Below are 10000 nucleotides of genomic sequence, written 5' to 3'. Positions count from 1 at the left end.
GATACTAAAAATAGCGTAATCAACCCAGTCTATTTGCTAAGCAAGTAAAAAAAAAAAAAAAAACCCTGTGCATCGTATGCAAACAAACGAGAGAACAACGCGGGAAAAAAAGGCGAATATACTCAGAAGAGGGAAGCGAAAATCAGATTATCTTCCTGGAACAGTCGCCATTCTCCCCGAGACCAGATTGCTTCTTAAACACCAATTAACATTTTTATTCCCGTTTACCTTGTTTTGCTCGTCTCAAATAAAATGAAAGAAAAGGAAAAGGGTACCAGGACTGTTTTATAGATGCTGGGCTTTCTGCACGTCTCCAAAATGGAACGAGCATTGCATTTACATAAAAAAATATATATTCAAAGCTTTGTTTCTTAAATATCAATTAACATTTTTATTCCAGTTTACTTTGTTTTGCTAATCTCTCTCAAAAACAAAACAACAACAAATAAATGTATGAAAATAGAAACAAAGATTTACTCTATTGTCATTTTTTGTCTTTAGCTTCTTGTAAAAACAGATTAAACCATTCTTTTATATTACAACCTGTCTTTTATTCATTGCAACATTCCACTTTTGTCCACCTCTCACTTTCTCTAACTTTCTATCTTCTTTCTTTTTATTTCGTCCTCTCCTTCCGATACCAACAACGATCTTAGTTATTAAAAAGAAAAACACGAATTCGCTCAGTAAAATGTAACCTTTCTCTCCTCTTCTTCTCCCCCTTTATGTTCGTCTCTCACTTTTACTCGTTTTGTGAGGGACAGGAGAAAAACGAATCGCAGACGGTGATAAAAATGAGAGAAAGGGAAGAGGGGAGCAAAATACGTCACTGTTTAAATGGTTCAGGCTGTTTGTGGCATCACGACATTTCCGAAAGGAATAACTCTGGGAGGGAAGAAGAAGAAGGACTATAGTAGATTCACATCAGCCGTGCATGTGATGTCTAGGCCCGTCCCTTACGACGCTCACGATTGGCTGTTGATAAGCCAATGACAGGGTTGGAAACTCTCAGTCTCTCTCGAGAGTTCACATAAGCAAGAAGTATATTCCACCTCTCCTGAGGGATACGTCTTTCAGGAGAGGTGGAACATACATCCTGCCTATGTGAACTCTCAAGAGAGACTGAGAGTCTCCAGCCCAGTGATTGGCCAATCAGGAGCGTCGTAAGGGACTGGCCTAGACGTCAAATGCACGGCTGATGTGAATGAACTATAGTAACAAGAATTAGAGGAACAACAGATATACTGGACGAATAAAAGACAGATAGAGAATTCAAAATTCTTATTAAGAGAGAATATAAATAAAAAAATTTATTTTTTGAATAAAATAACATAAGACATAATTCAAACTTAACGATACAGATACATTCAAACGACGTGTGCGTGCATTTTTATATGAGAGAGAGAGAGAGAGAGAGAGAGAGAGAGAGAGAGAGAGAGAGAGAGAGCATAACCTATTTTAGCACTTATCCTCACTCCACTTCAAAAGTGACAAGGGTGGTGGGGACGCCTCCCTCGCCGCATCTCCTAAAAAAAATAAAGATAAAAACATCAAATAAAAAACAACCGGGTGGGAAATAAGATATATAAGTCCCCCAATTCCGGGAAGTAAAGCCTAGCGAAGAAATAAGAGTCAATGGGACAAGACAGCTATATGCGTGTGGGGAAGCATCTACAGTTAACTTTGGGAGGCACCCCAAAATGGAATGGCTTTCGACTGGAAGGTGCCGCCGCCGCCGTCCTCTCTCTCTCTCTCTCTCTCTCTCTCTCTCTCTTCTCTCATTTTTAACTATCTCTCTTTTAACAATCTAAGTATCTCTCCCTTTCTCTTATTCTGAACGCTCTCTCTCTCTCTCTCTCTCTCTCTCTCTCTCTCTCTCTCTCTCTCTCATATTTTAACAATCTATTTCTCTCTTTTTTTCTGTAATTTTTTTAATACCATGTCATCCTCACCAACCCTATCTCTCTCTCTCTCTCTCTCTCTCTCTCTCTCGTCTCTCTCCTCTCTCTCTCTCTCTCTCTCATTTTTCCAACAATCTTTGTCTTCCCCAAAAGCTTTTACACACCAGTTTCTTTTTATTTTGATTTTCTTGTATCTCTCGCAGTCATGCAAAGTTAAGGGAGCAGTTTTTTTTTTCTATATGTTTGCTAGCTTTCATCTTCGTCCCTACCTGAATGTGAAGCTTGTCTGCATTTTTGCTACGTTTTTCTTTAAAACAAGTCATGTAAGTATCAAACTTTTCTCTCTCTCTCTCTCTCAAATAAATAACCAATCAAGTAATAAAATCCAAAATAAGAAAGAAACAAATAAAGAGAGGAATGAAGAATATCAGGTAAAAGAAAAAAGCAAGCCATCAACGATATGCAGAGGTGTCCAGCAAAAAATTTCAATGCATCAGCTCCAAGATTCTACTCAAGAGATAATAACTGTTTTTATTATGCAAGAGGATATTGCAGATATGGAGAAAATTGCAGATACAGACACAAAATGAATAATTATGATGAAGGAAGAACAAATATTATGGAAAAGTTGGATTTTTTAATGTCAGAATTTCTGGAAATGAAAAAAAAGAACAACATACCAGAACAGGAAAGAGACATGGGAAAAAATCTTATTTTTACCAATATTAAATGAAGGAGGAAAAACACGCAAACCATCATAGTGATGAATGCGCAGGGTTTAGTTACGAGTAACTCAAAAAGAAAAATAGAGTACTTAGAAGAACTAACCCAAATTGAAAAGAAAATAGATATAATGAATATAAGTGAAACCTGGTATTCCCAAGACTGGGAATGATGATCAAATAAAAGGGTTCCAAACTTATAGATCAGATAGAAAAAATAGGAATCAAGGGGGAACCGCAATATATGGGAAAGACAAAAAACAAGGAAAAATATATGAGAAATATAGTAACTCAGAATGTGAACTAATAGCGGTAGAATTTGAATCTGAAAAATTAATGAACATAGTAATATATAGACCTCCTAATACTAAAGAGTTTGACTTAATAATAGAAAAATTGGATGATATATGTAGAAATCACAAGGACTGGACTATTCTCCTATCTGGAGACTTCAACTTTCCTTTCGTAGACTGGAAAGAACGAATAGGAGATTGTGGATGTACTTATACATATAAAAAAGAGAGTAATAGTAGTGCAGAAGATAAGAGGCAATTCGAAAAGCTATTAGATATGCTACTAGAATACAACATTCAACAAATAAATCACCTGCCAACAAGAAAGGAAAATACTTTATACCTAGTATTTGTGAACGAGATGAATTATGTTAAAGAAATAATAGTTTATAATGCGAGTATTTCAGACCATAATGTCATAGAATTAACAGTCCATTCCAAAGCAAGTGAAAACAGAGATAAGCAAGAAATGAAAAAGTGGGATGGATATGGAAAATACAACTTCTACAGTAAAAATATAAAATGGTCAGAAATAAATGAAGAATTAAACAAAGATTGGGATAACATTTTCGTAAGTGATGACATAAAGGTAAATACGGAGATATTATATAAAATATTAGAGAAAATAGTGGATAAATATATACCGAAGAAGAAAAGTAAACATCATTCATGCATACCAAGAGACAGAAGGATCTTGTTCCAGAAAATCAGAAAGTGGAAAAAAGGTCTTGCAAAAGAAAAAAATGCATGGAAAGTTATAGAACTAAAAAGTAAGATAGAAAATGCAGAACAAAAGATTATACAATCAAAAGAAAATGAAAAACGGGACTTGGAAGAAAAAACCTTATTAAATATCAAGCAAAATCCCAAACTTTTATACTCTTATGCGAAGAAGATGAATAAAAGAAGAATAGAAATAGGCCCTCTAAGATTGAAGGGAGATTAAACGAATGAAAAAAGGAAAATTGCAACATATTGGCAGAACGATATAAGAGAGAATTCACCCCTAGAATAGATAATGAAGATAATGATATTAGAAGTAAGGGATGGAAAAAATAGTGAATATTTAGCTGACATAGATATTAATGAAGCTGATATTGTGCAGGCTATTAATGAAATTAAAAATGGAGCTGCTGCAGGGCCTGATGGAGTGCCTGCTATTTTCTTAAAGAAAGTAGTTCATTCTATCGCAAAGCCACTTGCAATATTATTAAGACAAAGTGTAGATACAGGCAAGATTTATGATGAGCACAAATTAGCATATATTACCCCTACTTCCAAAAGTGGATCAAGACTAGAGGCAATTAATTATAGGCCTGTTGGTCTAACATCACATATTATGAAAGTGTATGAAAGGGTAATGAAGAAAATATTATGAAACATTTAATAAAAAATAATTTGTTTAATAAAGGACAACATGGTTTTTTCGTACCCGAAAAAAGTACACAAACCCAACTGTTAGTCCACCGTGAGAACATATTCAAAAATATGAAAAGCGGAAATGAAACAGATGTGGTTTATCTAGACTTTGCAAAAGCTTTTGACAAAGTAGACCATAATATATTAGCAAAGAAAATTAGAAAACACAATATCGTGGATAAAGTAGGAAGATGGTTAAAAGAATTTTTACACAACAGAAAACAGATAGTTATTGCAAACGACGAGAAATCGGATGAAGCCAAGGTAATATCCGGTGTGCCGCAAGGTACGGTGTTAGCTGCAATACTGTTTGTTATTATGATTGAAGACATAGACAGTAATGTTAAGGATTCGGTAGTGAGTAGTTTCGCAGATGACACAAGAATAAGTAGAGAAATTACTTGTGATGAAGATAGGAACGCTCTACAAAGAGACCTTAACAAAGTATATGATTGGGCAGAGGTAAATAGGATGGTATTTAACTCTGGGAAAGACTACAATCCTTAAAATTATATAGTCTAGAAAGGAGAAGAGAACGCTACATGATAATTCAAGCATGGAAACAGATAGAAGGAATAGCAGAAAATATCATGGAACTAAAAATATCAGAAAGAGCAAGCAGAGGTAGATTAATAGTGCCCAAAACTATACCAGGAAAAATAAGGAAAGCACACATGACATTAATCCACTACGCACCAGCATCGATAATGCAGCGTCTATTCAATGCGTTGCCAGCTCATCTGAGGAATATATCAGGAGTGAGCGTAGATGTGTTTAAGAATAAGCTCGACAAATATCTAAACTGCATCCCAGACCATCCAAGATTGGAAGATGCAAAATATACCGGAAGATGTACTAGCAACTCTCTGGTAGACATTAGAGGTGCCTCACACTGAGGGACCTGGGGCAACCCGAACAAGATGTAAGGTCTGTAAGGTAACGTAAGGTAAGGTAAGGTAAGGTCTCTCTCTCTCTCTCTCTCTCTCTCTCTCTCTCTCTCTCCAGTATTCACTCACACAAACACACACACAGGTATTTACTAAAAATCTATATAATCTCATGTTTTAACAATCTCTCTCTCTCTCTCTCTCTCTCTCTCTCTCTCTCTCTCTCTCTCTCTCTCTCTCTATGCCCAAAGGATGTTTTTATTGGCTTCGGATACAAGGAATGAATATAAAATGCTGTGGGAGAAATTCGAAAATACAGAAAAAGGTGAACGTCTTTACTAGGTATCTCTTATTCAGTAAGGAAATTTTTTTTAAAGCATTGGAAATAAAAAATTAGCATATACTCATATACAGTAGATACTCCTTGTCCAAACTGATACCGAAACCATTAGAATGAAATGATGTATAAATACTACGACGTGAATATAACACATACACAGCTAAGCATAAATAGAAGTACATCCTTCACTATTTAATAAACAGCGGCACAAAGGTTTTCATTTTCAAGAAACCCACCTAAAACGTTTCCTCTCGCTTGCTGGAGATAAGAGGGAAATAGGGAGACTGCGAATTTGATCTTATTTAACAGCTGCTGAAACTGGCGAACATGCACAACATCACCCTTGAAAACTTTATCGAAACGCCGGCCCATAAGAGCTAAGAAAGAATCAGTCATTTACATTTCTTTTAATGATTCTTGGTCGAACCAATAACTTCAGGTGAGGTGTTTACAAAAATAGAATTATGGAATTGAAGGGCTAAGGCAGTTATATATTCAAAAGCACATTCATAACACTGCTGTAATCCCGTTACAAAAATGTTACAAGGCATTCAAAGAAATAAAAACTTCAATGGCTCAGTAATAAACAATTTGAGTTCAACTCACTGATTCTATTTCCGCCAATACTTGTCTGATATCATTTACTTTCTGCGCTAATTAAGACTTCATGAAAAACCACATGAAGATGCACGGTTGAGTTGCAATGCTGAATACCGCAAGTTCTCATAAACTAGTTTAATATTTTTCTCTCTTTTATCTAAAAAATATATATTTCAAAGTTAATTTTACAGTTCAATACATATACAATATATGTTATTTATGTACAAAATCAACAAACATATAGTCGTCTCAATATATGTAAATTGACTATGTATATAATTAGTTTAATTCGGTCATTCGTATGAACAATTTCGTAGAAATCTTGGAGGAGGCCTTTGGCATCCCAGCAAAGTCAAGACTAGGAGTTGCAATCTAAAAAAAAGTTAAATAAAAAAAAAGAATCATTCACAATCATCCCGACTGAGGACCCTGATTGAGAAAGAGATAAAACGTTTATATTCAAAACCTTTTTTTTTGTGTGTTCGCTGTCTCACTTCACACTATATGGTTTCTTTCCCCTTTTGCCCTTCTTCTTTATAGGTGTCATTTTTCCTCTCCAGATTGGCCTGCTGTTATTATTTTCAATTGCCGCAGTTTCTCTGAGAGGGAAGCGATGCTCAGATTCTTTCCAGCACCCTTGTTCTTGAATGAATGTGCAATACAAATACATTTTACCTCCCAAAAACAGATGCATGAACGGAATTACATTCTAATCATTATGCACATAAAAATATAACAGATAATTCTAATTATTATGCACATCAAATTTTAACAGATTATTCTAATTATTATGCACATCAAAATAGAACAGATTATTCTAATTATTATGCACATCAAAATATAACGGATTATTCTAATTATTATGCACATCACAATAAAACAGATTATTCTAATTATTATAATAGATTATTCTAATTATTAATCACATAAAAATATAACAGATTATTCTACCTATTATGCACATCAAAATATAACAGATTATTCTAATTAATTATGCACATCAAAATATAACAGATTATTCTAATTAATTATGCACATCAAAATATAACGGATTATTCTAATTATTATGCACATCAAAATATAACAGATTTTTCTAATTATTATGCACATCAAAATATAACAGATGCATGAACGGAATTATATTCTAAATACACTGTTAGACACTAATTATTATGCGCATGAAAATATCACAGAATATTTCAACATGTTTCATAATCATTTCAAACCATGCAACATTAAATAAAGGTAAAATCATCTTACCTTAAAAGTGGCATTTTCTACTCGGGTAGTGGAAGACGATGGGAAACAAAGATATCAAAAATATATATTTATCAAATAACACTGAGGGAGGAACCTTTTTAGCCACAGGCTTGGCGAAAGGTCCTATTACCATTTTTCCATTTATGGAATAAGTGCTGTTCATACATTTCTGTTTATTTTTTTGTCCCACTGACGCAGTCTTTTGTAGAGAGAGAGAGAGAGAGAGAGAGAGAGAGAGAGAGAGAGAGAGAGAGAGAGAGAGAGAGTCCCGATACACCTGTGGCATGCCTAATCTCTCCCTCCTTCAAGTATTGTTTGATTCCGTTCATTTTTCGAGGACCGGAGGAGGAGGAGGAGGAGGAGGAGGAAAAGATGGTATGTAACCTGCGACTCTCGATCGCTCAGACAGCCTGGAGGCTGGCTGTTCCTCGAACTCTGTTTTCCATCAGAGAGAAGAAGAATTTAATATTCTTTTGAACGAACATATATTTTTTTTCTTCTTCTTCTTCGGGTGTTTTTGTGTCTGTGTGCTCGTTTCAAAAAACATAATTGAATTTTTGTTACGGGCACACGGCAGAATCAAGCGAGGCACCCTGTCCCCCCCCACCCCTCCCTCGAGTCACAGGAGGTACCACCAACCAGGAAGGATCCTGGTAGTACCGGCCGCATCCGGCTGGCTGGACCACACTTCCCGGAAATATTGAAGATGTCGTAGTAAATGTTGAAAGGACCCTGGAGCCTACTCCGATAAACACGCGCCACTTGATTCGAATTAAGACTTAAATGGCGACGGAGGGCTTTGGCATTACCGTGTTTTCTCATATTCATTGAATCTTGTATCAGCTACAGATCAAAGGGAGGAGTAGTGGTTCAGATGTTTATCAACATTTGACAGTTCGGTCGAGGCCAACGAACGTAATTACAGGAGACACTTGCCCCTATAGATATGCCTACACACACACATACACAATGTATGTATATACATATATATTATATATATATATATATATATATATATATATATATATATATATAAATATATATATATACTATATATATATATGGTAATCTTCCTAGACAAGAAGATATGTTAATTCAATTGTATTCCACATAGGAAAATGAAGAGTTTATCTTAACAACTGTTAGAAAGTTTCTGAGAAAAACTCTTCATTTTCCTACGTGGAATACAATTAATATATAAAACATATATATATATATATATATATTATATATATATATAGAGAGAGAGAGAAGAGAGAGAGAGATGAGATGAGGAGAGAGAGAGAGAGAGAGAGAGATTAAACCCATGAATACCTACAACGTCAATGGCAAAGACTTACCTAATAACATCCATTTATACATATTTTAACAACGTATTCTTTCAATGTAAATGCTTCAAATCAATCTCGCAATACAAAACACCAGCAACTTCCAAATCGTAACTAGTAATTAAAAAAAAAAAAAAATAAAACAGCAGAAAAAAACATCAAATTAGCACCGACGAATTCCAACACTTCGCAATTAAATCTAAATAAACCATTTCAAATATATTCAAACAGAACCGTATATCCCCGCACCAATTTGCTCACAATTAAATTCTAACGATACAATAAAAAAATATAACAAAATAAAATAGAAAAAGCTAACGCTAAATTTTCATGAATAGTGCACGAAATAACCGGTCTCTCCAAACATTTTGCGGAAATAAAATTCCCCGCGATGATATCGTCCCCACCCCCACCCCCACAAAACATCCCCTTTTACCAAAATAAAAGTAAATTCTTCGGGAAAAAGAGTTATTCACACGAAATAAAATTCCCCGTAAACGAATTCCCCCGTCCCCCGTCCCCCCCCCCCGAACCCCAAAAGTAAATTCTTCGGGAAAAGAGAGATATCCACACGAAATAAAATTCCCCGTAAAATAATTCCCCCCCCCTCCCCCCCATAACCCCATAAATAAATTCTTCGGGAAAAAGAGATACTCACACGAAATAAAAATTCCCCGTAAACGAATTCACCCCCCCCCCCCTCCCTCCCCCGGGCCAGAATTCACTTACCCGTTCTAGAAACCTTTAAAAGTTATCCTTCATTCATTCTTTAATGGGTCTCCGGGAGCTCAGCTTCTCACGGTCCACCGTTTAAGTGGAGTAACCCCGATTAAATCTCACTGCCCAGCGCTTTTCGCCCATCCTAAGTCTCCTCTGTCTGTCTGTCTGTCTGTCTGCCTGCCTGCCTGCCTGCCTGCCTGCCTGCCTGCCTGCCCTGCCTGCCTTGTCTGTCTGTCTGTCTGTCTGTCCTGTCTGTCTACGATAAAGGAAGTGCAGTCACATTTCTCTGTCTGTCTGCCTCTCTACGAATAAAAAAATTCTGTCTGTCTGTCTACGATAAAGGAATTGCAGTCATATTTCTCTGTCTGTCTGTCTCTCTATGAGAGATAAAAAATTGGCTGTCTGTCTGTCTACGATAAAGGAATTGCAGTCATATTTCTGTGTCTGTCTGTCTCTCTACGATAAAAAATTTGTCTGTCTGTACTGTTTGTCTACTATAAAGGATTGCAGTCATATTTCTGTGTCTGTCT

This window comes from Macrobrachium nipponense, chromosome 10, assembly GCF_015104395.2.
Source record: "Macrobrachium nipponense isolate FS-2020 chromosome 10, ASM1510439v2, whole genome shotgun sequence".
NCBI classification, from domain to species: domain Eukaryota; kingdom Metazoa; phylum Arthropoda; class Malacostraca; order Decapoda; family Palaemonidae; genus Macrobrachium; species Macrobrachium nipponense.
This window is presented reverse-complemented; position numbering follows the sequence as displayed.